The sequence below is a fragment of the Odocoileus virginianus genome, chromosome 8, assembly GCF_023699985.2.
Source record: "Odocoileus virginianus isolate 20LAN1187 ecotype Illinois chromosome 8, Ovbor_1.2, whole genome shotgun sequence".
NCBI lineage: Eukaryota > Metazoa > Chordata > Mammalia > Artiodactyla > Cervidae > Odocoileus > Odocoileus virginianus.
The window spans coordinates 20,885,365-20,913,211 of NC_069681.1; the positions used below are offsets into that span (position 1 = coordinate 20,885,365).

At 48.4% G+C, this 27,847-nt stretch overlaps 1 long non-coding RNA gene across 2 annotated transcripts in view; it reads left to right on the forward strand.

Annotated features, from left to right (window-relative positions):
• The window catches only part of LOC139036222 (uncharacterized), a 278,465-nt gene that overhangs the window by 47,337 nt on the left and 203,281 nt on the right, over positions 1–27,847 (forward strand). The window contains exon 2 of one of the 2 annotated variants that reach the window (XR_011488924.1): positions 27,341–27,587. The exons of the other annotated variant lie outside the window; for it this stretch is intronic. This is a non-coding gene — a long non-coding RNA (uncharacterized lncRNA). Of the gene's footprint in view, positions 1–27,340; positions 27,588–27,847 lie in introns of those variants that run through there. 2 annotated transcript variants of the gene reach the window in all.

Below are 27,847 nucleotides of genomic sequence, written 5' to 3' on the forward strand. Positions count from 1 at the left end.
GTGAAGCAGTAGACGATGAGGTTGGGGGCAGAGGTGGGGTGGGGAGTGGTGAGAGGAGACCCTTAGGAGTGGAGGCGGGAAGAAATGTGGGTCTATGGACAATTGAGTTCATCGGATTTGGGGTAAAGAGGTCACTCTCAGTCTGGGCAAGGAGCATTTTCCGTGGAGGGATGAGGGTGCTAGGATGCATTCTTTGGGTTACTGATTATAGCCAATGTTCTAAGTTCCTGACCTCTCTCCTGCTTCCTGCTGATTGGGGAGAACTGTAACTCAGCTATCTGGTCAACCAGACTCACGGGGGCTGGGAGGACAGAGCTTCAGCTGGGAGAGTGGGTAACCTGTGCAGGAACTGACAACACCTTTGATTTATCTGTTCCACTCAGTGCTGAATGAAAACAACCCAGGTGCAAGTGGGAGGTGCTTCCCTGGTCTCAGGGTGATTGGGGTGGTGCAGTGGGGAGCAGATAGTAAATCTTGCATTTAAGCAACAACAAGAGCACCTGTGTTGGCCTCGCAGGCCCCTGTGTGCAAGTTGTGCTGGTGTCTCCTAGACTGGAAAAGCAGGGAGAGCTGCTAGCGAGGCCGGGGGTGGGGAGGATGCTTCGAGGTGAGGACGTGTGGTACCCCTCTTCCCTGATGGGTGGCCATGCCTTAGGGGCAGCTGGCAGCGTGCCTCTAGAGGTTATAGTCTTTGATCTGCTGCCTTATTGCTGCAACTGCCTCCATGGATTCTGTTCAGAGAAAATTCCCATATTAATATCTCAGCCAATGGTTCTCCAACTTGAGCCTGCAGCAGAATTGCCTGGAGGGCTTGCTCACACACAGATTCCCGGGCCCCACCCCCAGACTTTGTGATTTAGTGGGTCTAGGGTAGGGCCTGAGAATTTGTACGTCTAACAAGGTCCCAGATGCTGCTGCTGCTGCAGGTCCATTGACCACGTTTTGAGGATGACTGTTCTAGACTTGGCTTTCTCAGTTGTCCAGGGAGAATGCTGGGGCAAAAAGACATTGAACCTGGTGCGAGAGCTGGAGGATAAATCCTATTAAAGGACCCAAAGTAAACTCACTGAGGGGTGCAGGGAAATTGGGGAAAGGGTAAGATTTTAGGCCTGCAACTTGCCTGGGGAAGAATATATAACATTTGTTAGCTTGTCTTATTAAAGTGGCCTGCCCTCTTGTATGCTGTGACATGGTGATTTCTTTGCTGCATGTCATGTAGAGAGATTTCCCCTGATTTCTGGGAGAGACCTCACTAAGAAAAGATAGGAAGGCAAAGAAATATGTGCCTACTACCCTGAGACAATACAAGTGTTTTTAGAAAAGGAGGGGCTGTTTGTAGAGCATTCACTAGACGCTCAGCCCTGGGGTATCAATACTTCACATCCATCACCTACTGTGCTTTGTCTGTATTATTTTTCACTTTATAAACGAGCAGACTGAGGCTCAGTAGCATTAAGAAAAGCTCCCAAAATCATGAAGCTAGTAATGGGCAGAGCAGGACTTAAAAATATGTATTATTCTTATTCCAACTCCCTGTTCTTTTGATTTATTGTTGGAAATTCAGAGATCTTTATAAAAATATGCAGTTTTAATTTATTTTTTACATTAATTTTTATTGGAGGATAATTGCTTTACAATATTGTGTCAGTTTCTACTGCACAGCAAAGTGAATCAGCTATGCATATACATGTATTCCCTATTTTTAAAAAGTTTCCTTCCCATTTAGGGCACCACAGAACAATGAGCTATTCAGTAGGTCTCATTAGTTCCCTACTCTGTATATAATATCAGTACTGTATATATGTCCATCCCAGTCTCCCAGTTCATCCCACCTCATCCCCCCTTTCCCCTCTTGGTGTCCATATGTTCTCTAAGTCTGCATCTTTTTTTTGCAATTAAGATCATCTATAGTGCAGTGTCAAAAATGAAATATAACTTCTTAGCTTAAAAACAAGATTTATATTCAGGATGAAGAGCTCATACAGGAAGGAGCGCAGATTATAGATGAAGAGATAAAGAAAGTAAAACACATAGAATCAGGACATCTTGAGATATGTACATTGATCCAATCGGTTATTCTAAAGCTTCTTTCCCCTGCTGCTTACCTCGCTGGCTCTCCTCAGATAGGTAAGAGTTCAGAAAAACTGAAGTAAAATGCAGTGGGCATATCTGGGGAATCTCATATGCCAAGTGTTTAGAGCAGTGCCTGGCACGTAGGCAGTGCTCAAAAACTGTTAGCTGTCTTTCTCCTCCTCTTCACCTGCATCATCATTACTTGCCTGCAGATGTGCAGGCGTGCAGGTGTGCTCGCCTGCAAGGACTGTGAGGTTGGGAATTAGGTGGGTGCCACAGGTAGGCACCACAGCAGTGGGTGGAATCAAAGAGGAAAAGATGTATCACAAAGAGTGGATTGCTTTAGTTATGGATGCTGCTACTCACTCCAGTATTCTTGGGCTTCCCTTGTGACTCAGCTGGTAAAGAATCCACCTGCAATGCAGGAGACCTGGCTTCAATTCTTGGGTTGGGAAGATCCCCCAGAGAAGGGAATGGCTACCCACTGCAGTATTCTGGCTTGGAGAATTACATGGACTGTATAGTCCATGGGGTCACAAAGAGTTGGACATGACTGAGGGACTTCCACTTTCACTTTCCTGAAAATTCTGGGCTCTGATTTAGAAGGCAAATATGATTTTGCTGAAGAATGGGAACTGAAGGAATTTGAGAGGGGGTGTGGAGGCAAGGAAAGGAGGTCTCTAAGAGAAAAAAGTGGATTAGTCAGTGAGAATGACAATCAGGAAGGTAATTTGAAATTTGGGTTCATCTCGCTGAGATATAAACTGCCTGATGAGAAGACTTGCCCTCTATCCAACAGAAACCCCAGGTGGTATGTGCGTGTTGGGTACTTAGGTTGTTCTTGAGAAGGCAGGCTCGGCAGGAAAGCTAGATGAAGAGAAAGCTGCTAAGTGAGCAAGAACCCAGGTGAGGCATGCGGGTATAACCTGGGGAGAAAACACACCTGTGGACTTTTCAGAGCGTAAGTTTAGAAGGTAATGGAGACCGCAAGGGCATGCATACTCAGTCGCTGTCCTGTCCGACTCTCTGTGACCCCATGGACTGTGGCCTGCAGACTCCTCTGTCCACGGGATTCTCCAGGCAAGAATGCTGGAGTGGGTTGCCATTTCCTCTTCCAGGGGATCTTCCCGACCCAATATCGAACTGTGTCTCCTGCATCTCCTGCATTGGCAGGTGGATTCTTCACCGCTGAGCCACCTAGGAAGTTCAAAGGAGACCCCAGGACCTTGTGCAAAGAACAGGAGCCCCGGGAGATCAAGGCATAGAAGAGGTGGCAGGCTGGGGAGAGGGAAAGAATTAGGATAGAAACAGTTGTGGCTGCACATGTGGGGACACCCAGGAGAGGAGCAGCCTGGGCGGCAGGAGGGGGCCCATTCCGCAGCCAAAGCAAGGCTGTTTCTAATTGATTTCCACATGGCAGAAGGGAGAAATGCTGGGTGGGCGGCTGGACTCTTTTTAAGAGGCCTGCGGGAGCTGAGGACAGTGAACTGACCACCGGGAAGCCGCCAGGGACGTAAACAACTGGCCAGATGTTTTAGAGACAACCCGTGTGGCAGCTGGAACACATGCCAGTTATCAAGACCCACGAGTCAGTCGGAGCTGGCCGGGGGCATGGCGCTGCTGTTTATGACCTCCTGGGCCCTCCATGCCCTGGGCGCCGATGGACGTGTGGGACTGTGAGATAGGCCAGGGGTGCAAGTGAAAGCGATGCTCGATTCCGTAGAGCTAAGTAGGGGCCTGGTAACAAAAATAGGAGCCCAGAAGAGAGGTCAGAGAGGGAGGCTGCAGGAACCAGTCGGAGCCCCAAGCTCGATGTTCTGTGCTGTCATGGATGAATCGCGGGCACAGTGGTATAGTCATCTGAGGATGTCCTGTCCTGTCGGCTCTGAGAGCAGGGAGGCATTAACAGTCTGCTGATGTGGCCTTGGTTTAACTTTTGTAAGACTGGCCTTTGCAGCCGGTTTCAGCATTCTGTAACCACGGGGCGTGCAGTTCTTGGCACCAGTCACAGAGGTCCTCCCCACTGACAGACTCTTCTTGGGGTTTTCATATCCCAAGGGAATTCTCCATGGCAGTTTTTTGGCCTTGAGATCTGCCCATCTGTGAGGACAGTTGCTGGGAAAGAACCGAGCTGCAGCCTGGAGCCAGGCTGGGAATTATGCGCCTTCTGTCCAGCGGAGGCAGGTTCGAGGCCCCCTTTGACCATTCCTATGGCTATAGCCAACCTCCACTGAAGGAACTTCCTTTCCCTGCTCCCAAGGGTGAGCTCAGGAACTGTCTTAATGTGAATAAACATGGGAGGGAAGGGAAAAAGAGCCCAGCAAGTTAACAGACAAAATTCAGCTAATGAGACTCAAGACTAGCAGACACTTGGGTGGTGTGAGAGGCCCAGGATCATTTGTCGGTTCAGTCAACACGGAGCATGTTTCTAGAAGAGGCATTAGTAATGGAAGAAGAGAGAATCAGAGTGGAAAAAGTAAAAGCTGGCAGAGGGGAGGGCTGCTGAGATGGAGAGGGAGAGACAGGAGGCGCGATCCGATGGCTGGAGGCCAGGAGAAGACGGCTCCTGACCCCAGCAAGCTGGGGACCGCCCGGTGACAAAGGAGCCTGCTGTCCCAGGCTGGGTGGGGGTGCGCTGGGTGGGGGTGCCAGACCTGGAGGCTGAGCACACAGTGGCTAGGGCCAAGGATGGAGGGCGCTGTGTGGAAGTGGATTATTAACAGGGACCCAGAGCACTTGCTGGGGAGCTGAGGGACAGGTGCTGGGAACTGGAAAAGAGGCGGGGGACAGAGGGCTTGGCACAGCCACTGGGACATTTCAGAAAAGCCTGCAGAGTGCTTGCTGACATCCAACTTCCAGGTCCCCATCTACACTTTCTCGCAGAGTGATTGGAAACTCTGGCTTGGGTGGCCTTTGCCTTAGGAGAAACTGCCCTGGCAATTTCCCGCTCTCTCTTTTTTTTTCCTCCTCATTTTGTTTTCTCACCTGAGAAACTGCTTTGCCAGCCAGTCGGGTACCACCTGGGTCCTTCAGCTCCTTAGCGTGTGTGTTGGTCGCCCAGTCGTGTTTGACTCTTTGCGACCCCATGGACATAGCCTGCCAGCTCCTCTGTCCATGGGATTCTTGGGGCAAGAACACTGGAGTGGGTTGCCGCTCCCTTCTCCAGGGGATCTTCCTGATCCAGAGCTCGAACCCATGTCTCCTGCATTGCAGATGGATTCTTTACTGTCTGGGCCACCGGGGAAGCCCTCAGCTCTGTAGAAGTTTCCCTTTTGAGTGACTGCCAGCGTCTGGTGAACACGCTCCATGGCTGGGAATTGTGGGTGTCCTGCTGCCCTCGCCCCCACCAATGGACTCACCAATGACCCCTCTTGTATGTATTGGGTACATCTCCCAAATCCTTGAATAGCATTGAGGTCAGGACACTGGCAATGACTTTGGGTCAGTTTGTCTGTTTAAGGCAAAGGTTTTGGGTCAGCTATTTTTGTGGGTTGGAGGGGGAGCCGAGGATGGGGATCTTGTAGACTCATTGGATGAAGTCCATTTATGTTCCTTTTACTTTCTCCCCAATGACACGCTTGTCCTACACATACGCCCTGAGCAATGGCTCAGGCTTCTCAGGGCTGCTGAGGCGAAAGAGGCCACACAAGCTCTGTTCTTCTTTCTGTAGCAGGGCTTCCAGGAAGCGTTCAGCAAGCTTAACATCTAGTACTGGACCATAGGGCATTTTCCTGAATAGTCATAGCGTAAAATAGAATGTGATAAGTACACTAAGAGGTGTCTAGATTTAAAAGCCTTAGGAGTTCAAAGGAGGAGAGATTTACTACGCATGTTGGGATTGTATTCAAGTACAGGTTGTACCGGGAGAAGATAAATAACCTATCCACATCATAGTAATGTAATAAATAAAATATTATTGACATGGCTGGCAAGACAGCTAATACCTTTTGGGCGTTGCGAAAAAGTCTGATGTTCATGAATATCCATGGGTTCGTAGAATCACAGAATCTAGAATGTGAGCCGCTCTGCAAGCGAGCCTGGAAGACATCCAGTTCAACCCCCTCATTTTGCAAATTTACAAACAGATGTCCACATAGGTTAGGTCAATTGGCCAAATCATAGAGATGGCTCGTGGCCGAGGCTGGGGCTGCTTGCTCACTGCTCACACCAGAGTGGTGGCTGCAGTCACTCCCCTGCCTACGTTTGGCAGCAGGGGGATTTCTGTTCCCACCCCAGCCTTCTTACCACCATAGCTTTTTGTCTCCTTTTTTACAGAGGACTCAGGTGTCCTGGGAACAGCCCAGAGCAAGAAAAATAGAGATGGAGGTCTGGAATATGTGTGGATTTTATTTATTTTTATTTTCTTTATATTTTCTTGGCAGTGCCACACAGCATGTAGGATCCTAGTTTCCCAACCAGGGATCGAACCCACACCCCTTGCATTGGAAGTTTGGAGACTTAACCCACTGGACAGCCAGTGCTATTAGTCACTCAGTCGTGTCTGACTCTTTGTGACCCCATGGACTGTAGCCCACCTGGCTCCTCTGTCTATGATGTTTCCCAGGCAAGAATACTGGAGTGGGTTGCCATTTCCTACTCCAGGAGATCTTCCCGACCCAGGGATCGAATCTAGGTCTCCTGCATTGCAGACGGATTCTTTACCATCTGAGCCACCAGGAACTGGACTGCCAGTTCAGTTCAGTCGCTCAGTCGTGTCCGACTCTTTGCAACCCCATGAATTGCAGCATGCCAGGCCTCCCTGTACACCACCAACTCCTGGAGCTACCCAAACTCATGTCCATTGAGTCAGTGATGCCATCCAACCATCTCATCCTCTGTCATCCCCTTCTCCTCCTGCCCTCCATCCCTCCCAGCATTAGAGTATTTTCTAATGAGTCAGCTCTTCGCATCAGGTGGCCAAAGTATTGGAGTTTCAGCTTCAACATCAGTCCTTCCAATGAACACCCAGGACTGATCTCCTTCAGGAGGGACTGGTTGGATCTCCTTGCAGTCCAAGGGACTCTCAAGAGTCTTCTCCAACACCACAGTTCAAAAGCATCAATTCTTCAGTGCTCAGGTTTCTTTACAGTCCAACTCTCACATCTATACATGACTACTGGAAAAACCGTAGCCTTGATTAGATGGACCTTTGTTGGCCAAGTAAAGTCTCTGCTTTTTAATATGCTGCCTGGGTTGGTCATCACTTTCCTTCACTGAACCTGGTGTGTATCCCACCTTGTCAGGGAGCCGATCCCCCACCAGCAGCTGCGTGTCCACCACAGCACGTGACCCAAGAAGGGAGACTTAGCAATCAGATTTGTCCATTCTCCGCCAGCCCTTACTTCTCTGTTGACCAGCCTGTCCATTAGTCCCTCTAGCTGCTGGTCAGTCTCTCCTTCCATCTGTCCTCCTCTCTGTCCTTCTCTTTCACTCTTTAGAAAATTACTTATTTATTATGTCGCATAGCACAGAGGATCTTAGCTCCCCGACAGAGGATGGAACCTTCACCTCCTGTGGTGGAAGCTTGGAGTCTTAACCACTGGACTGCCAGGGAAGTCCCCCCTCTAACTCACTCTTAATGACTGTATAATTTCCCTCCCATCACGTTTTTCCTCCTCTCTGAATTTAATTTCCAGTGTTAGCTGTCTGCTAACAAAATCAGCCATGGCTCAACACTGCATCCTGACTTCCTTATAGTCTGTCCAAGCTTCTGGCTCCATCTTGCCGCAGACATGTGGTCCCACCCCCCCCGCACTGCATCCAGTCCTTCTCATCTTCCCCCTGCTGGACAGTGGGTTGTTGCCTTGGTCATGTGTCTCCTCTGGACCAGTTGTCACTGGCCATCCTCAGTTGTTGTTGAAATCTGAGTTGTGAGGGCTAAGTGACTTCACCCAGTCACTGAATGGGAAGCCTGTCTAGTAAACTGCTCCCTCTTCTCCAACAGTGAGGGATAAGCCGCCGAGTCCTTTGGGTGGGGAGTATTTCGATCGCTGGGTCGGGAAGATCCCCAGGAGAAGGAAATGGCAACCCACTCCAGTATTCTTGTCTGGAAAATCCCATGGACCGAGCAGCCAGGTGGGCTGCAGTCCATGGGGTTGCAAAGAGTCGGACGTGACTTAGCACTCACAACACGCAATAAAGTGACACCATGGGTCGAAAAAGAGTCAGACACAACTGAGCGACTGAAGGATAGCAACAAAGTGACACCACCAGCATCCTCATCGTTCATAGAATTTTCTGCCAGGCATGCTCCAGGAGTACTTCATACTTCCTGTGCTTGCCCTCATGTACTCCTAACAAGACCTAGACAGCTACGAGTACTGTTAAGCTCCTTTTTACAGATAAGGAAACTGAGCCCCCAGGAGTGTGAGAAACTCATCCAGGCTCGCAGAGCTAGAAAGTGAAAGAGCTTTCCAGTGCAAGCCTGTCTCGTGCCAAATCTAGTGTGAATTGTGGCAGAAGGGTGGACTGATCTCCCTAATGTCTTATTTAATCAACATGGTGGTGGTGTAGTTGCTAAGTCCTGTCTGATTCTTGTGACCCCATGGGACAGTAGCCCACCAGGCTCCTCTGTCCATAGGCTTCTCCAGCCTAGAATACTGGAGTGGGTTGCCATTTTCTTCTTCAGGGGATCTTCCCAACCCAGGAATTGAACCTGGGTCTCCTGCATTGCAGCCTGATTCTTTACTGACTGAGCTATGCACAGTGTATATATAAACTCCTGATATTCTGAAGGTAGAGATTTGGGACTGTACATTGGAGTTTCACTTCTAAAATCCCTGCTCAGCTTATTGCCTCTGTCTCACTCCTGGCTGGCTTCACTTTGGGTTGTGACACCCCAATCCTTGCTCACAGGTGAACAAAGTCCTCTAGCACATTCTTGTCCAAAAGGAGTATCATGTGCTCTTTAGCTGGCCGTATTATAATGTCCAGGTGGCAGAGCGTCGTGTTGCTTGTCCGCAGCATGTTGCAGTGCTGTGTGAATACAGGACATCACTCCCTGGTTCCGGAACCTATGGGGGCACCCTGTCAGTCTCAGTCTCTGCTTGGATCCAGTGGCCTTATGAGGAACCCCAGATGAAGCTGTTTTCAGTCTGGAGTGACTGGCCTGAGGGCTGAGAGCTGAGCGCTTGGCTGCCTTTGCAGGTGCCAAGCAGGAACTACTTTGTGGCTTATCCGTGTTGTTGCTGATCTGTTGATCCACCAGTAGTAGCTGGGCTGTAACTTCCCAACTTCTTTCCCTGGGTCATCCTTCAGCTTCTCTAACCTTTGAACCAGGAATATGAGGAAGGGCCTCGGGGTTTGCAGGGCAATTGTATGAGCACTCAAGGTTTCTTTTGCAGCCATCTTGTTTCTAAATATATATGCCTCCTGTCCCCGTCCATCCCTTGGTCAACTCGATGGTGTTATCCACAGCTGGTAGTACTCATTTCCTCTTCTTCTTCCAGATTTGCCTTCCAAAAGAAATTATTAATCGTCCTGCTTCTAAAGCCTCTGTCCTACTCTTTGATTCCTGGCATCGAAATTGCCATTAAAACGTCTCTTGGAATCGTTCCCTGTGACAATACAAACCAGGTTCCTGCAGCATGATTCCACTGGCTGAATTTTTTCCCCTTGCATCGCATTCAGATGATGAACAGTCCCCTCATGCTCCTAGAATCTGCCTTCCTGTTCTCAGGGGCTGACAGCATGGGTCCTCTCTGCCCTTCTATTGGCCCCACTTGCCTTTGGGAATGGCCTGGGCTCACACGTGCTTGCAAGGCACCTTTGGAAATTCCAGTTTACCTTGGTCTCATTCATTCTCAGTTTTCTTCTTCTCCACTCTGGCACCTCTAGTCTTCACTCTGGCTTTTTCGTGCTCCCTCCAAACTCCACCTGTGCAGAACTGTCTTCATCTTTCAGCTTATCCTTGGGACTGGTGACATAGTGCTCTTCCTTTCTTTTGAGGCTGCCTCCAAAATTTTCATTAGGTGACCCCTTCTCCTCACCTCCTCCTCACCTCTGGTCATGGTGGAGGGCCTTGCTCACATTTGTTTCTCAGCCTTATATGAAAGCAGCTGTCCTGCCCGTCACGCTTTCCTTCAGCATGCATCATGTAGCTTCTGTATGCCATGCTGTGTGGTTGCAGAGATGGGTAACGTAGTCTTAGGAATTTAAAAAATTCAAATAAATGTTTTTAGAGCAATTTTAGACTTACCATAAAGTTGAGCGTGAAGTACACAGATTTCCAGTACCTCCCCCACTCCTCCCAACATGCACAGCCTCCCCCACTATCAACATCCCCCACCAGAATGGTACCTTCGTTACAGCAGCTGAACCTACATGTCAAGCAGGGCATGTGCATGCCCTGTCATGTCTGACTCTTTGTGACCCCATGGACTGCAGTCCTTCAGACTTCTCTGTCCATTGGATTTTCCAGGCAAGAATACTGGAGTGGGTTGCATTTCCTGCTTCAGGGTGTCTTCCCAACCCAGGGATTGAGCCTACATCTCTGGTGTCTGTTGCATTGTAGGTAGATCCTTTCCCACTGAGTCACTTGGGAAGCCGAACCTACTGGGACACACCATTATTACCCAAAGTTCATATTTGACATTCGGGTTCACTCTTGGTGTTGTATGTTCTATGGGTTTGGACAAACAAACTTATGATGATATGTGGGCTTCCCAGGTAAAGAACCTGTCTGCCAATGCAGGAGAATTAAGAGACTCGGGTTCGATTCCTGGGTAGGGAAGAGCCCCTGGAGGAGGGCATGGCAACCCACTCCAGTATTCTTACCTGGAGAATCTCATAGACAGAAGAGCCTGGCGGGCTATGATCCGTGGTGTCCCAAAGAACTGGATACGACTGAAGCGACTTGGCACGCATGCACAATGACATGTATCCACCATTGCACTGTCATACAAAATAGTTTCACTGCCTTAAAAACCCTCTGTATCTTAGGAATTTTAAAGCCTAATAAGAGAGACTGGGACATAATAATTACCACACAATTTAAATAATGGTGAAGTAGAGTTAAGAACAAAAGGCCATTGGAACGTGCAGATGGAAACAGCTAATACTCCTTAGTGAGCCCATGGACGTTTGGAGCCAGGAAAAACAGTTGAATTCTATATATTTGCAAAGGATAAGGGTAGCATGAAGCACATGAAGCCAAGGGGAAACTTGAACAGGGCCACGCAGGCCTGAGTACCTGGGCACGTTTGAAGGAATGCATGAGGAGCCTGGTGTGCTGCAGTCCATAGGGTCTCAAAGAGTCAGACATGACTTAGCGACTGAACAACAATGTTGAGTATATTGATGGTGATCAAGAGCGAGACTGCTGCAATCTCATGGATGGGAATTCGAATGTGACCTCTGCATGGTACTTGCTGTGTGATCTTGGCTAAGTTACTGAACCTCTGTAAGCCTTGGTCTCCTTATCTGTAAAATGGGGATGATGATAACACTTGCTTGAAGAGATGCTCTGTGGGTTAAATGGTGGTTTAACCACCATTGTGGTTTAACCACCATTGCTCAGTTGTGTCTGACTCTTTGTGACCCCATGGACTGTAGCCTGCCAGTTTCCTCTGTACAGGAATTATCCGGGCAAGAATACTGGAGTGGGTTGCCATTTCCTTGTTAAATGGATGCACTTAATTAGCTCAGTGTCTGGCCTATGGCTTGAGGACCCAAATGTCAGCAGGTGAGGTAGAAGCAGAGAGGATTCTGGGAACAGGACTCCAAAGGCAGATTGTAAGGGCCCTGAAGCCATATTAAGGACTTTGGACTCTTATCCTCTAAGTCAATGATGTTCAGTCTTGAGGGTATATATGAGTCACCTGAGAATTTGTTAAAGTGCAGCTTTCTTACATTTTTCCCCCCAGAAATTCTGTTTCCGTTGGTCTGGGTCAGGCCCAGGAATCTGCATGTTCAGTGGCTCTGGTGTGGGTGGTCCAGATGACATGTTGGACTCAGTCACTGGGAGACAAGATGGCTTCTTGCTGTGTGTACAAAATCACTTAGTTGTGTCAGACTCTGTGCGACCCCATGGACTGTGGCTCACCAGGCTCCTCTGTGCATGGCATTTTCTAGGCAAGAATACTGGCGTGGGCTGCCATGCCCTCCTGAAGGGGACCTTGCTGACCCAGGGATGGAACTTGTGTCTCTTATGTCTCCTGCATTGGCAGGCAGGTTCTTTACCACTAGCGCCACCTGGGAAGCCCTCTTGTCATAGTTCCACTAAAGGAAATCCAGAGTTCACAGATTCAGAGGCTGCAGAGAGAGGTCTGGGACTTTCAGCTGGGCGGCAGACCGGTCAGTGGAGCCAGAGCCAAACCCCGGCCAGGCTTCTGGATTCCGAGTCTGGGCTCCTTCTTCCTTCCTCAAACACTGTCCACACAGGGCCGAACAGAAGCCCATCCAAGATCCGGGCTCCTCGTGTTCAGGGTCCTGCTTGCATAGCTTGTGTGCCCAGCAGGCTGGGATCCTGTGAGGGGACCATGATGTTGACATCTGTGCTCTGGACACCTCTGGTCAGCTCGGCCCTTCTGGGCACCACTTCCCTTCAGCCCAGTCCTCCCCTCCCTTGAACACTTTAAGGATTATAAGTAAAAATGCCCCCTGGAGAAGGGAATGGCAGCCCATTCCAGTATTCTTGCCTGGAGCATCCCATGAACAGAGGAGCCTGGCAGGATACAGTCGATGGGGTTGCAAAAAAGATAGACATGATTTAACTTCTAAAACAACAATAGCAGATATTACATTTTATAGTAGAAAAATCTTCATAGTAGAAAAATTCTTCATAGAATTTTCACCACATCTTCATAGTAGAAATATTTTGGTAGCATAAATTTCAAGTATATAAAAGGCTATACAATAGCCTTTCAATATATTCTTTCTTTTTGCTTATATTAGAAATGTTAGTTTCAGGTACTGGACCGAGAACTTTGTCTGGAACAACAGACATTGAAGTAAAATGGATCTTGTTTTCTGTGGAATTGCTAAAAGACACATAACATCTTTAACAGCATTGCTATAGCATGAAACTGGATGTCAGGATTGGACTGATTAAAAAAAAAATGTTTATGCATGTCGAGGTCCTGGAATCTGACTTTTCGGAGCTGTATGAGAACAGATTTTCAGAGCAGGAGACCAGGCACCCCTTTTGGCGCAAGGCAGCCCCAGGTGAGCCTTGATGGACGATGGACTCTCCCTTTTGGGTGTTGGGGACACCCTCCTCTCTGCTTGGCCTCTGGTGAGGATTGTGTCTTATTTCCTTGTGTCTTGCCAGCCCTGTCTGGTTCCTGTGGCTGGGAGAAATTGTCCCCACCTCTAATATGAGTGGCTCCATGCTGTTCATTAGCTGGGACTAGTTCTCTGAACTACCCAGCTTCATTAGCACCGGGTTTATGAAGATAACCCTCTCCCTTCCTCCCTTTTTCTGAAGAATTTCGAGGGCTAACTGAGGTTCGTAGGCCCCTGGTTGTAGAGAACTGTTGGTAAATCCTGCCTAAGGAGTCCCTACTCTGATTTCCAGTTTATTTTTAAATCCCCTGGACCAAGCCAGCCCTTCCTCATTTTTAAATAGAAAGCTTTGAATGCTCGAGTAAGCAGGACCGCTCTTTCTGACTTTTTGGCTCCTCTTGGCTGAGATTATTTGCGAGCAAATGTGTTGATTTCCACCCCTGCACCCCGAAAGTGCCTTTCAGGGGGAGTGAAATCCCACGTCAAGTGGGCATAATGGAGCGGAGGAAGGACCAGCTGTGTTGGCCCTGAGTCCCAAACAGAGCTTGTAAATGAAGTGCTGGAGCAACTGGGAAGGCCGTGGCCTTAGGGAGCCCTTGACACTGACAGGGCCCTTGCTGGGGCTGGTCACCCTGGCCAGACTTTACGCTTTCTGGATGCTCCGGGCTTTGGAGAAATGACACATCGGGTTTCCCAATGCCACCCGGGCAATGAAAGCCCAGGCCCAGCTGTGTCTGCAGCTTTTCAAAGGGTTGTGGGGCAGCCGGGGGCCTGGAGGGTTGTGGAATCATCACTCTGCTGTTAACTCTGGCCGTGGCTGGACCCTCCCAGGAGTTGTGTGACTCTCCCACACTTCACTCCCTGCTGCCAGCGCTTTCTTGCTCTTGGGCTGATGTTAAGTAAAAGCAACCTGGCGCTTTATATACATTATCTCAAATCATGAGCGGCTGGGGACCTGACCCTCACCCCCATTTTACGTCCAAAAGCTCAGTGATTGACACAAGGCAACTGCACAGCTGGGGCTCACCCCCAGGCTGGCACCAGCCCCGCCCTGGTGACCCTTCACCCCGGAGCCCACGTCGCGTTGCCGCCCCTGGAATGAGAGTCAGGTCATTACCCTCAGTGACAAGGAGGTTGCTTAGTTACCGAAACCAATCGAAAAGCATGCACTGCGGCTTGATTCAGGATAAATTGGTCCCAGGCCTGGCCATGGACAGTTCCGGACATTCCCAGAACTCAGGGAATTACTTGGAAAGGAGGCGGTGAGAGGGAATTGGAGCCAGCAGAGAGATAAAGTGCTGGGACTATATGTTGACAAGAGCTCGTCTCAGCTTAAATGTGTAGGTTTTAAATTACACTTGCCTGGTGATTTCCACTTGGGCGGCGGCTGCGGCCTGAGGTTTCAGCCCCAGCTTCCCCAGCTGTTCACAGGAGCAACAGCGCTCCAGGGTGCCCTCTGGGGCCAGGCAGCTGGGACTCAGACGAACTTGTCTTCCACGGCCAGCAAGTGGGATTTGTAGTCCCCTTTATTATTATCAGGGGTTTAGCGGTTCGGACTCACATTTCGATGGGAGACTTCAGCTGTGATTCCAAAACACCGGTGTGCCGTCCTCCTCAGTTTTTAGTACACGTTCCACGCCATCCACACATGGGTGATGAAGCTGTGGACACTGATCAGATCTACAGTTTCCAAATCTGGGGTGCAGCAGGATCCCTGGGAGAACACCAACGAACAAAAACAAACAGCGCTCGCCCTCCCCCAGCCAGCAATCGACAGACAGAGTCTCAAGGCTTGCCAAGCCCAGAGATGGATTTGGTAGGGAAATTATATATTGAAAACCTCACCCAGGTAATCATTCCGGGTGATCATCTGGCTTGCCACATTTGCCAAATCTTGAATGAGCTGTCTTGGACAAAGACATTCTAGAGTTTGATTTGCCAGTTTTTAAAAAATTCCGCAGTTTTAACCTACTGTATAGCACAGGGGACTCTGCTCAATGTTATGTGGCAGCCTGGATGGGAAAGGAGTTTGGGGGAGAATGGATACATGTATGTGTATGGCTGAGTCTCTTCACTGTTCTCATGAAACTGTCACAATGTTGTTAACTGAGTATACACTAATAGAAAATATAAAAAATCTGTTAATGATGCAAGAAAAAGTTTCCCAATTTTGAAATGAGAAGGTTGTATTAACCAGTTTCCTAGGGTCAAGGTAATATAGCAAAACAGCATCATATTCTGGTTGGAACCTTGGAGAGAACCTTGTCATAATCTTGTTATCTTGTGGGTCTGAAGTTCTCAGTGACAACAATAAAGAGCCTGTGGTGGGACTTCCCTGGTGGTCCAGTGGTTAAGAATTTGCCTTCCAATGCAGAGATTTGAGTTCAATCCCTGGCTGGGGAACTAAGATTTACTGTGGGACAACTAAAGCCCATGCTCCGCAACAAGAAGCACACACACCACAGTGAAGACCCACTGCAGTCAAATAAATAAAAAACAGCCCGTGGGAACATGGGTGAATGACTTCAGGTTTTGGTACTCCACTTTCCCCATCTACAAACTGCAGGGCTTGTTCTGTGTGAAGGGCCTAAAAGTCTTTGATGAGCATCGTCACTTTCTGGAATATCCTCCCATGGCCAGTGATTTAAACCATATTAGCAAATATTTACTGAACCCTTGCTATGCACCCAGGAAATGATATTCTTTGAAAAGTTAGTTCTGGGGTTAAAAAAAAGTTAGTGGCAGGGGGGGAGGGGACAGACGCTAGTGAAAAGAGAAAGACAGAGTTTGGTGACTAAGAATTTGTGAACCCTAATAGTGCCCCTGCTTTCTCATTTTGAGCCATTTTGTGTGATTAAAGTGCAGGTTAGACTGAGACCATTGACTGAGAGCCACAAACAAATATAACCTGCTGGATGGGAACTGTGCTACTCAGCCCTTTGGATAACAAATATTGCCAGGCGATAAAAAGCCCTAATGCATCTGGTGCTAAAATGCTGCTTCAGGAAAAATGTACTCCCAGAAAGGAAATGCTGGCGATTTGACTGACGGCAACAGCTGGAGGCCCCTCATTCAACCAGATAGGAAGCAGGAAAACATTAAAAAAAAAAAAAAAAAGTCATATGGAAGGAACTGGTGCAAGCTGTGTCTCTTGACTGTTCTTGTTGCCCAAGATTTGGGAAAGTGCTGATGACATTACCTCTCAGTGGCCTGAGGGGCTCAGTGTCTGGGGGCTCACGGTGCTGAAAGCCTTGGTCCACCCGGCGGTCCCCAGGGTCATACTTTCAGTGGAGGAGGCAGCCATCCAGGGTGGGGGTTTTCAAATGGCTTTTAGGGTTTACAGAAGTGCTGAAGGTAGACAAGGTGAGAGGGAGAGAGGAGAAATGCGGTGTCGCTGGCAGCATCTCCTTAAATCAGAGGTGTGCTGCTCTTACCTTTCATGTATTTGGGGCTCCACCTGGGACGCTGGGATTATTAGCCAGTTGGCAACCTCACCAGCTGCTTTGGGGGCATTAGTCACTCATTTGGCAAAGCCAAGTGGGGCAGAGACTGAGCGTGCAGTCTGCCTGGTCTTTCTGGGACAAATAACTAACAAGTGGGGTAATGTGGCCAGATTTCCTGGATCAGAGAACTGGGCAGGTGGTACGTTTGTTACTGCACACCTTCCCCCACGACCTGTGGCTCCCTGTCCCCTGGGGGTGGTGGGGTGAGGAATGAGGGTGGGGGCCGCAGGGGGCAAAGCTTTGATTTTCACAACAGCTCTCTAGGCCAGCTCCTATTATTACATCTTTTAGAGGAGGAATCAGGGGGTCCCAGAGTTCTAGGATCTTGTCCGAGACGAAGGAGACAAAGGAAGATGCTGGGGCGACTTTGACAGTTGTGCACTGAAGTTGTCTCCTGGAGCTGACTCCAAGCACACCCCGAAGTAACCTAGTCCTGGAAGTAACTAGAACCTTCTCTGGGGACCATGCGAATTAGGAGTCTGGGGGTGGGGGGAGCTGACCTGGCCAGGGCCTCTGAGAAGGAGGCAGGGGTGGGAGTTGGCCTTGGGTCTCAGGAGAGCTGTGATATAATCCACAATTCTTTACTCGCTTCAGCTCACAAGCACCAGGGCGCTGGGGATCAAGGTCAGAATGGGCTCTGTTTAAGTTCAGATCGGCTGCAGCCTCCTGCGTCCTTACCACTCAACCAGGGTCAGAAACGCTGAGCCGTAACCTAGGCAGCGGGACTTTCCAGGTGGCAGTAGTGATAAAGAACCCACCTGCCAATGCAGGAGAGGCCAGAGACACAGCTTCCATCCCTGGGTCAGGAAGATCCCCCGGAGTAGAAAGTGACAACACTCCAGTACTCTTGCCTGGAAAATTCCATGTGCAGAGGAGCCTGGTGGGCTACAGTCCACGGGGTCACAGAGAGTCAGACACGACTGAGTGGCTAACACACACGCTGCATCTCAGAAGGGAGTCTTACTACGAACCCGAGACACGTTCTTTACTTCTATAGAGCTGCTGAAAACTTGAGGTGGTTTTCTTATGCTTAATACTGTTTATATGTTACTTGTCTAAGGTCTTATAAAGTCGATAGACTACATCTATCTTCTCCATCTTCTGTTTTCGTGGCATCTCCCTCTGGTCTCTCTCGGGACGTAGCCCCCCAGTAAGACATGTGATCTGACACGCCCGCAGCCTCCCCACAGACACATGTTTAGAATTCCTCCGTCCACCGGGAGTCAGGCAGAGAAAGCCTCAAGCAAGAAAGGCAGACACTGGGCACTTTTGAACTCATTCTGGGTATTAGAGGAGCATTACGTGGGGAAGGATTTGTGGAGACAGCAGCCAGCAATTGCAGCTGACTCAGGAGAGAGCCGTCCTGGGAGAGAGGCCGTGGCTGCAGGGTAAGAGTGGCAGAACGCTCGCGTAGGGAAATATCCAGCCGTCTGGTCCCACGTGTATGCCAGGTGCCACCGTATGCAGAATAAAACCATCTACAAAAGGAGGTGGATCAGAGCCACGGCTCTGCCTCCTTCCAGGTAGAGAGAGGCAGGGCAGGTTGGATTTTTCTGCCCAGGGCTGGCACATAGCCTTGGTCCATAGGGGTGCATAGCCTGGTTGCCTATGGCTGGTGCCCATGATGACTGGCTGGTAAATACTTTGAATGTCACCTCTCGTCGTGGCCTCTGTGATACTGATTAGAGGGGTTTCTATAGATTCTATGGACCCCACAGACCTCTGTCTTTGCTCCTGTCCTCGTACTCAATTGCTCTATCATGTCTGACTCTTTGCGACCCCATGGGCTATAGCCCACCAGGCTCCTCTGTTCATGGAATTCTCCAGGCAAGAATACTAGAGCCAGTTGCCATTTCCCTCCACAGGGGATCTTCCCAACCCAGGGATCAAACCTGAGTCTCCTGCATTGTAGGCAGATTCTTTTTTTTAATTTTAATTGGAGGTTAATTACTTTACAATATTGAATTGTTTTTTGCCATACATTGACATGAACCAGCCATTGGTGTACATGCGTCCCCCATCCTGAAGCCCCCTCCCACCTCCCTCCCCATCCCACCCCCACGGTCGTCCCAGTGCACCGGCCCTGAGCGCCCTGTCTCATGCATTGAACCTGGACAGGCAATCTATTTCACATGTGGCATTATGCATGTTTCAATGCTATTCTCTCAAATCTTCCCACCCTCGCCTTCTCCCACAGAGTCCAAAATTCTGTTCTTTATAACTATGTCTGTTTTGCTGTCTTGCATATAGGGTCATTGTTACCATCTTTCTAAATTCCATATATATGTGTTAATATACTGTATTGGCAGAGAAGGCAATGGCACCCCACTCTAGTACTCTTGCCTGGAGAATCCCATGGATGGAGGAGCCTGGTGGGCTGCCGTCTATGGGGTCGCACAGAGTCGGACATGACTGAAGTGACTTAGCAGCAGCAGCAGCATACAGTATTGGTGTTTTTCTTTCTGACTTACTTCACTCTGTATAATGGCCTCCAGTTTCATCCACCTCATCAGGACTGATTCTAATGCATTCTTTTTAATAGCTGAGTAATATTCCATTGTGTCTATGTACCACAGCTTCCTTATCCATTCATCTGCAGATGGACATCTAGGTTGCTTCCATGTCCTAGCTATTGTAAACAGTGATGCGATGAACATTGGGGTACACGTGTCTCTTTCAATTCTGGTTTCCTCAGTGTGTATGCCCAGCAGTGGAACTTGCTGATGGATTCTTTACCATCTGAACCACCAGGGGAAGCCCTGTTCCTGTCCTCAGTAGTGGCTTTAAAGAAACAGTAGCAAGGGCCATTTGGAGATGAAGCAAGCTTGATAAATTAGTCTGTCTCATTCTTCACTTGGATAATTATTTCCTCTTGGCTTAAATATGAGTTCTCTAGAGAGGCCCTCCGTGACCCCTGGTCTCGGCTCCCTCCTGCACGTGCCCAGAGCTTGCAGCATTACACGTCTTACATCACTCCTTGTACGCCATCATTCTCTCTTGTTTTAGGGAATTTTTATCTTCTGTAAGGTGCATAAGGGCAGGACCTCATAGATCTTGTTCACTCCCTATGCCAGAGCCTAGCATCAAATGGGTTCAGGTGATATTTCTTGAATAAATGAAATAAATCAGTGTTGAATGTTTTCTAGATGGCAGGTATAATACCATCCTCCAGGGAGTCATTCTACAGATTAGACAGTAGAAACATCAGCTGGACACAGATGCTGTGGAATTGGGGTGTTTCTGGAAGTACAGTGAGAGGGGAGATGTACTTACTGCCCTGAGTTGGTGGGGCTGGGTGGTGGTGTCTTTGGTGAGAATTTGGGGGAAGACTTCATTGTGAAAGCAAGTCTGAAAGTGGGAACCAAGAGTCTGTTGAGTGGGGGAAAAGCCTTCCAAAAAGGGGAAGTTCAGGGGGTATTGGACAGAGGTGGCATATCTGGTAAGGACACACATTCAAAGTGACAAGATAGAGCATCAGGGGAGAAATAATAGAACATCACACCAGAGAGGTAAGCAGAGTTTTCTAAGGCATGCTACAGAGCCTGGGCCTCTATATGATGGGGGACTTTTACAGGATGTTAACAAGGGCCGTTACATTTTTTTCCCCAAAAACATAGCATTCGTGGTTATGTATGGAGAATGGGTTGAAAACTGGAAGATTCTGGAAGTAGGGCTGTTTTCTAGAGGGCAGGTCCTCCCTTCTAGTAGCATTCAAGGTGAAAGGGAAATAAATAGTTAACAGATGCCACCATGTTTCCCTAGAGGAGAATGGTGTGTATATCCTGACAGACTGGCATGCAGTGAATTGCGATTTAAGATTAATATTTGACCTCTTTGTACATCAGTGACTGCATCTATAACACATACAGGGACTGGACTCAAAGATGTATGTGTCTCTGAACACTAAACAATCATAAACTAACAAGATAAAATATAATGTAGGAAATAGTAGTATATTACTATTAGTAACAGTTCTGTGGGAACACAAATTAGAAAGAAATCAATGCAAATACTGGCTTAGCAGTAACATTTGTGGAAAGATGTAGGACTTTTATTTGACTGCAGATCAGCATGGCCAATAGCTTCCCCAGTGGCTCAGCAGTAAAGAATCCACCTGCAATGCAGGAGACCTGGTTCGATCCCTGGGTTGGGAAGATCCCCTGGAGGAAGTCATGGCAACCCACTCCAGTATCCTTGTCTGGACAATCCCACGGACAGAGGAGCCTGGCGGGGCTACAGTCCGTGGGGTTGCAAAGAGTCGGATATGACTGAGCGACTAAGCACAGCGTAAAGTGACTTAGCAAAGCACAGTCTATGGTCCTTGCACAGAGCCTGGCACAGGCCCTTGATCCGCGAGTGTTCAGTAAATGAGTGAATGGAGAAGGTGGCATTGAATGAGCCACGAGCGCCTTTTCATCCTTGATATTCAAATGAATATCTCCACCCTCCAGCACTTTTTTTTATACAGCCCTCGCGACATTAGATTTTAATTTGTTCTTTCAGTATCTCCTTTTCTAGCTAGACTATCAGCTTGACAAAGCCAGGGACTGTATTTAATTGTGTCTTCAGTGTTCAGTCCAATTCCTGGCATATAGCAGGTGCTCAGTGAGAAGGGAGTCATGTAACTTATGCAAACCAGGACTCTTTGAGAGGAAGAGGGGCTGACCAGATGCGAACTGATACCACAGCACCCACCAGCTCTGTGTGGGGCAGACCAGGATGTATGGGTCCCCGGAGCAGTCAGTGCTTGCTGAATGGTTGTGGAGTGAATGAGTTCCTGGAACCAGCAGAGGCAGGCAACACAAATGCCTTCCTTCTATTGAGATTAAAAACTGCTCCCTGGGAATTCCACCCGCTGGGCTCAGTTCTGTTTGACTAGACACACAGAAAGCATCTAGGCTTTCGTGTGGCATTTAAATGTTTTGAATTCATCTCCTGCTTCCCTTGGGCTGAATTTTCTCTTTTTCAGCCCAAACAGTCTCAGTTTTTCTTTAACCATTCCCTGTTTTGCCTGGAGGGTGGGCCCTGCTACACTCGGAGTTCTTTGGTTCTGGAAGGGCTTCCATTTGACAAGGTGCATTTCAGTATCGTAGGCCTTTACCCTCAGTCACCACACGTCCCAATCTTCCTGTGTTTGTCCACTCACACATGTCTTCTCCTGTTTTTCCTTCATACCTCGAGTCCCCGGACTCCAACCTGTTCCTTGCCTATGCAACCTTGGCAGGGTCTCTGAGTGCATGCTCAGTTGCCCAGTCGTGTCCGACCCTCTGTGACCCCGTGGACTGTAGACCGCCAGGCTTCTCTGTCCATGGGATTGTCCAGGCAAGAATACTGGAGTGGGTTGCTCTTTCCTTCTCCAGGAGATCTTCCCGACCCAGGAATGGAACCCACGTCTCCTGTGTCTCCTGCACTGCAGGTGGATTCTTTACCTGCTGAGCCACTTGGGAAGGCCCTGGCAGAGTCTCTAGAATCAGTCCTTTTTTTAAAAGGACATTTATTCACTTACTTTTGGCTGTGGTGGGTCTTCTTTGCTGTGCTCGGGCTTTCTCCAGTTATGACGGTGGGGGCTACTCCTCCTTGTGGTGTGAGAGCTCCTCACTGTGATGGTTCCTCTTGTTGGGGAGCACAGGCTCTGGGCACACTGGCTCGGGAGTTGTGGTACATGGGCAGGTGGGATCTTCCCGGACCAGGTATCAAACCCGTGTCCCCTGCACTGGCAGGTGGATTCTTAACCACTAGACCACCAGGGAAGTCCCAGGAACCAGTTTTGACCATGGGCAAAAGGGACTTAGTAAATTCTGAGCAAACGTACTGCATGCCATCCTCATATAAGCCTTGCTGCTGGTCCAGCCCTGCACTGGTGACCTGATTCCCACCCATCCATGCACTCTGGCTTCCCTCTAAGATGCAAGTCCCTGGGGCCCCAGTTCTGGTGACAGGCTTCAGTCCTAGTTCCTTGTCCTGAGTGCCCGTTGGTCAGCTACTGAGGGGTCGTCTTGTCCTTACTCGTCTGTCTCTCTCTTGGCCGAGGGGTAAGGACTTAGCCCACAGGATCCAGCCAGGTAAATGTCCAATCCCTGGGGCATTTGCTGTAACAGGCTTTGGCCCCCACTGCCTGACTGAAAGACTGGAGCTTGGCTCCTCGCCATTGGGTCTGTGTTGGGGGTTCTGCCCCCAACTGGACTGGGAGGACCTCCCTGTCTGTATCTGTAAATAATCCTGCTCTACTAGAACATTCCCTGGAGGCAGCACTGATCACTTTCTTTCGTCTTCTCTCTTCCTCTCATTTGTTTTCCTATTTAGCCCCTTTTTTCCCTTGTGGCTCAGCTGGTAAAGAATCCGCCTGCAATGAGGGAGACCTGGGTTCAATCCCTGGGTTGGGAAGATCCCCTGGAGAAGGAAATGGCAACCCACTCCAGTATTCTGGCTTGGAGAATTCCATGGACTACCATGGGGTTGCAAACAGTCAGACACGACTGTGCGACTTTCACTTCTTTTCACTTCACTTTGCCCCATTTTCACTTTCTTTTTTCTCTAGATGTAATTAATTAGCTCAAAGAATGCAGATAGCTCTGTTTTCCTGTGGCTGCTAGTTTTTGTGGAGGAAAAAAGGAGAAGGGAACTCTCAAAGATTCTAAATCCCTTGGAGCGAGGAGCTGGGCCGAGTCCTTTTACTTACTGCATCTTCAGTTCAGTTCAGTTCACTTTAGTCACTCAGTTGTGTCCAACTCTTTGCGACCCCATGAACTGCAGCCCACCAGGCTTCCCTGTCCATCACCGGCTCCTGGAGCTTGCTCAAACTCATGTCCATAAAGGCAGTGATGCCATCCAACCATCTCATCCTCTGTCGTCCCTTTCTCCTGCTGCCTTCAATCTTTTCCAGCATCAGAGCTTTTTCCAATAAGTCAGTTCTTCACATCAGGTGGCCAAAGTATTGGAGTTTCAGCTTCAGCATCAGTCCTTCCAATGAATCTTCAGGGTTGATTTCCTTTAGGATGGACTGGTTTGATCTCCTTTCAGTCCAAGGGACTCTCAAGAGTCCTCTCCAGCACCACAGTTCAAAAGCATCAATTCTTCGTTGCTCAGCTTTCTTTATAAATTTCTTCAGCACTCGGCTTTCTTTCAGCTTTTTTTTATTGCATCTTACTTTCCACATAATCTCCTGTGTTTGCAACTCAGGGATCTGTTCATCAGCTGACCCATCACTTCAAAATACAACTGGGAGACACTAAATCTTGATGCTCCCACCCTACTAGTGGAAAATGCTCCACAGAAATGTATAGCATTATTACAAAATTGCTCGGAAGCCCTGAAGAGGGAACTGACCTTTTTCAAGTGAAGTCACCTTATACCTGTGAGCTACATGATCCCTAAATTCTGGAATAAAAGTCAAGCTTCTGAAAGGTCAATCATCTGAGCTGGAGAGGGAATTCTTTTTAGGAAAGGACGATGGTCTTATCTCTTCCTACATCAGGTTCCAGGTCCAGCTGCATTTTTTCAGGGAGGGAGATAGGAATGGCATCAGTAAAGCAGCATACCGCTTTTAACTGCAAAACAAGACTCCTTGCTCTGCCTTCTAGTCAGGGGACCTTGGAAAAGCCATTTCACCTCTCTGGGTCCTGCGTTCTCATTTCTGAAATGAAGGTTGGAGGCCAGGCATCTTCAGAAGCCCCCTGTCGCTCTAGCATTTTATGATTTAACATGGACATTGAGAAGTTGCTGCTGCGTTGGGCTTGAAGTGGAAGCAGATGCGACTTTCTCTGGGACTGTGTGTGATTTGCTCTTATAGGGGATGGGAAGCCCCAACCTAAAGACGATCAGGATCCCACTGGGATTCTGGAGTTCTGGAAGTTCACAGAGCCTCGGTGGCTGGAGAAGCTGCTGAGATACTGCAGTATTTCAGAGCTCCAGGGACCAAGGCGGAGATCTGGGTGCGGCTACTTCCTCAACAAAGGGTGACACTGGACATGTTACTTAGCCAGTCTGAAAGCCTCATGTATCAGATGTGGGTCATAAAGTACCCACTCTGGTAGGCCATTGGGGGATTAAAGGAGATGCTTGAGTAGTTCTTGGGAGATGGTCTAAGGTCGATAAATGACGTTGTCACAGTTTTTCATCTGTGATGGATGGTCCCGCAGAGGGTGGCACGGATCATCTCAAAGGTGATCATCCCAGCTCCCCATGGCTGTGGCTTTTATGGCTTTGTGGAAAACGTATGGGCAGTTGATCTCCAGGATGTTTGGTTAACTGGAGTTTGGGGAATGAGGCCAATGTTCCCAAGCCCTCTCAGCCTATGATAACCGGCAAATGCTATTTTTAGGCTTGCTGACATAACGGAGCCGTTTTCTTCTCCTTGCCTCTTGTAGGCATTCTCATTCTGCAATCACACTTATATCTTTCTGGGAGTTTGGAAAATGGAAGGGTATATTTTGTGACATCCACTGCTAGAAGCCAAAGAGATGGAGCTAATGACTTCTCAGAAACGTGCTGACTGAGAAAAAATAGCTCCTTTAGTGAATCTGTGATGATCACAAAGGAAAACATAGGATCCGGGCATGGCCGGGAAGGAAGTGCTGGCTCTGGGCTGTGTCTGGCCTCATTCACAGCCCGGCTCTGGGTCCAAAGTCCGCAAGCCCGAGGCTCTTTGCTGGATCGCTAGCAGAAGATGGTCTTACAATTGTGCGCATGCACAATCCTTTTGGGCGCCCCGGCCTGGACTCTGACCGCCCTGGGACGTCACCAGAGACCTTTGTGGCTTTCTCTCCTGTCTGTGACTTGTCTCTGACTGTGACTCGGCTTCACACGGCAGGGCTGGGGCAGGACGGTGAAAGGTGGCTTGAGTGTGTGGATGGCGTGGCAGGGCTTGGGAGGTCTCTTAGCAGAAGAAATAAATGACTTTGATGACGCATTCTGAAACTCAGCACAGAGTAACTGTCTATTAAGGGGCTCTTCACATTTCCATGCAATCGCTGGTCTTTAACCTGTTGGATCAAGAAGTCTGACTTGTAGGGTAAAATAAAAACTTAAGATTAAAAATTAATATGATTTTTAAAAATGAATGTAAGGCATAGTAAATTGTTGAGACAAAAGGCCCATTCAGAGGCTGTCTGCATTTAATAATAAATAACAGGATCTGTAAACCCAACCAAATGATCTGTTAACTGCACATAAAAGGAAACTGAAGTCAATGCAAATGTAAAATAAGCCCTGCACATGGTATGCTTAATTCGGGACACTGCATTTTCAAAATGCCCACCACCACATCCCACTGGTCCCTTGCCTTTTTGTCTTGACCGGTAATGCCAACCATCTTGAATGGAAAAAAGTGAGTGGCTTCTTTTGCAGGTGTAGGGCCTTCTGTTGACTCTGGACTTATCACCATATCTGTAAGACAGCATCATCAGACACTGGGTTGAGACTGCTGATTAGTAAGATCAATGATATGATTAAAGGCATGCAGATGAGTAATACTAAAAAAATTCAGTTATTCATTTTGAGACCATGTAATCAAGGTACGATTAAAATAGAAGTTGAGAACCAAAATTAAAGAAGCCAAAATGAATCACATTTGACCCACAACTCCTACCACTGACATTTTATGTCTCAAGTCTCCAAGAGCAACTGAATGTCACCTCCCTGGGGTGGCCTGCTTAGATCCATCCCACGGCCTCCAATTCCTGCCCCACCTGGACCCCTGGAGTGTACTCGGGGTCAAGCAGGGGTTCTTCCTGCTTATCTCTGCTGCCTCCAGGGTACCAGGGCTTGTGCCTCGCTCTGATTCTGTTCTGGTCACAGTGATCTACTCATCTCTCCAGTATGCTCCAAGGCACCTTTCTCTATCACAGCTCTCCATCACAGGCGATGCTGAGTCTTTTCTGCCACATGGATTACCTGCCTGGGAGTTGAACCCTAACTTGCATTGTCCTTTGGCACACGGGATCCTCTCTAACTTTGCGACTGTTCACCTGCTTGGCAATATCCCAACCTCTCAGCCTCTGAGTCCTCCCTGGGTGCAGCGAGTTTTGGTCCTGCTTTGCCCAGACATTCCTGTCCCAGCCTTCTCCCCTCTCTCCTTCACATGCTGCTGTCTCGTTGTGCTCCTGATGTGTGCTGATGCCCTCTCACCCCTGACTCTTCTCACAGGATGCTGCCCTGGAATCACTGCTGGCTGCCTGAGATCCCTGGCTGTGTCCTGGAAAAGACACTTGGGCTGGAGACTGAGACTCTAGTCCAGACTTTCTGCTTCCTGATTGTGTCATCTTAAGTCATGTGACCTCTCTGAGTTTCTGTTTCTTCATTGGTAAAATCAAGAGGAGGATAGTGATGAAGATATTACTTACCTGGCTTGCCTTAAAAGTGCTTACTGGGACAATGATGTTGTGCATATTGTGGGGATTTTATTTGCTATCTATATCTCTTTGGTGAAGTGACCATTCAAATCTTTCACCCATTACAAAAAAAAAAAAAGCGAAAATAAAAACACAACAGTTTGTTGGACTTCTCTGGTGGCCCAGTGGTTAAGAATCTATCTGCCAATGCAGGTGGCATAGATTCGATCCCTGGTCCAGGAAGATTCCATATACTGAGGGGCAACTAAGCCTACGTGTCACAGCTACTGAAGCTTGCACACTCTAGAGCCTGTGTTCTGCAACAAGAGAAGCCACTATAATGGGAAGCCTGCTTGCCGCAGCTAGAGAGGAGCCCCCACTCGCCGGAAGCAGAGAAAGCCCTCAGGCAGCAACAAAGACCAGGCACAATCAAAAAATAAAATAAATACGTTCAGAAATTGGATTGTTTTCCTTGATTGAGTTTTGAAAATCCTTTATATATACTCAAGACACAAGACCTTTACCAGATTATGTGCTTTACAAAACTCTCTGCCAAACTGTGCTTGCCTTTTCATTCTCTCAATTATATCTTTAGAAGAGCAGAGATCTTAGTTTTACAAAAGTTCAGTATATTATTTTATAAATGTTATTATTTTTCTTTTTATGTCCCATCGAAGAAATCTTCGCCTACCTAAGATTACAAATGTGTTTTGCAACTGT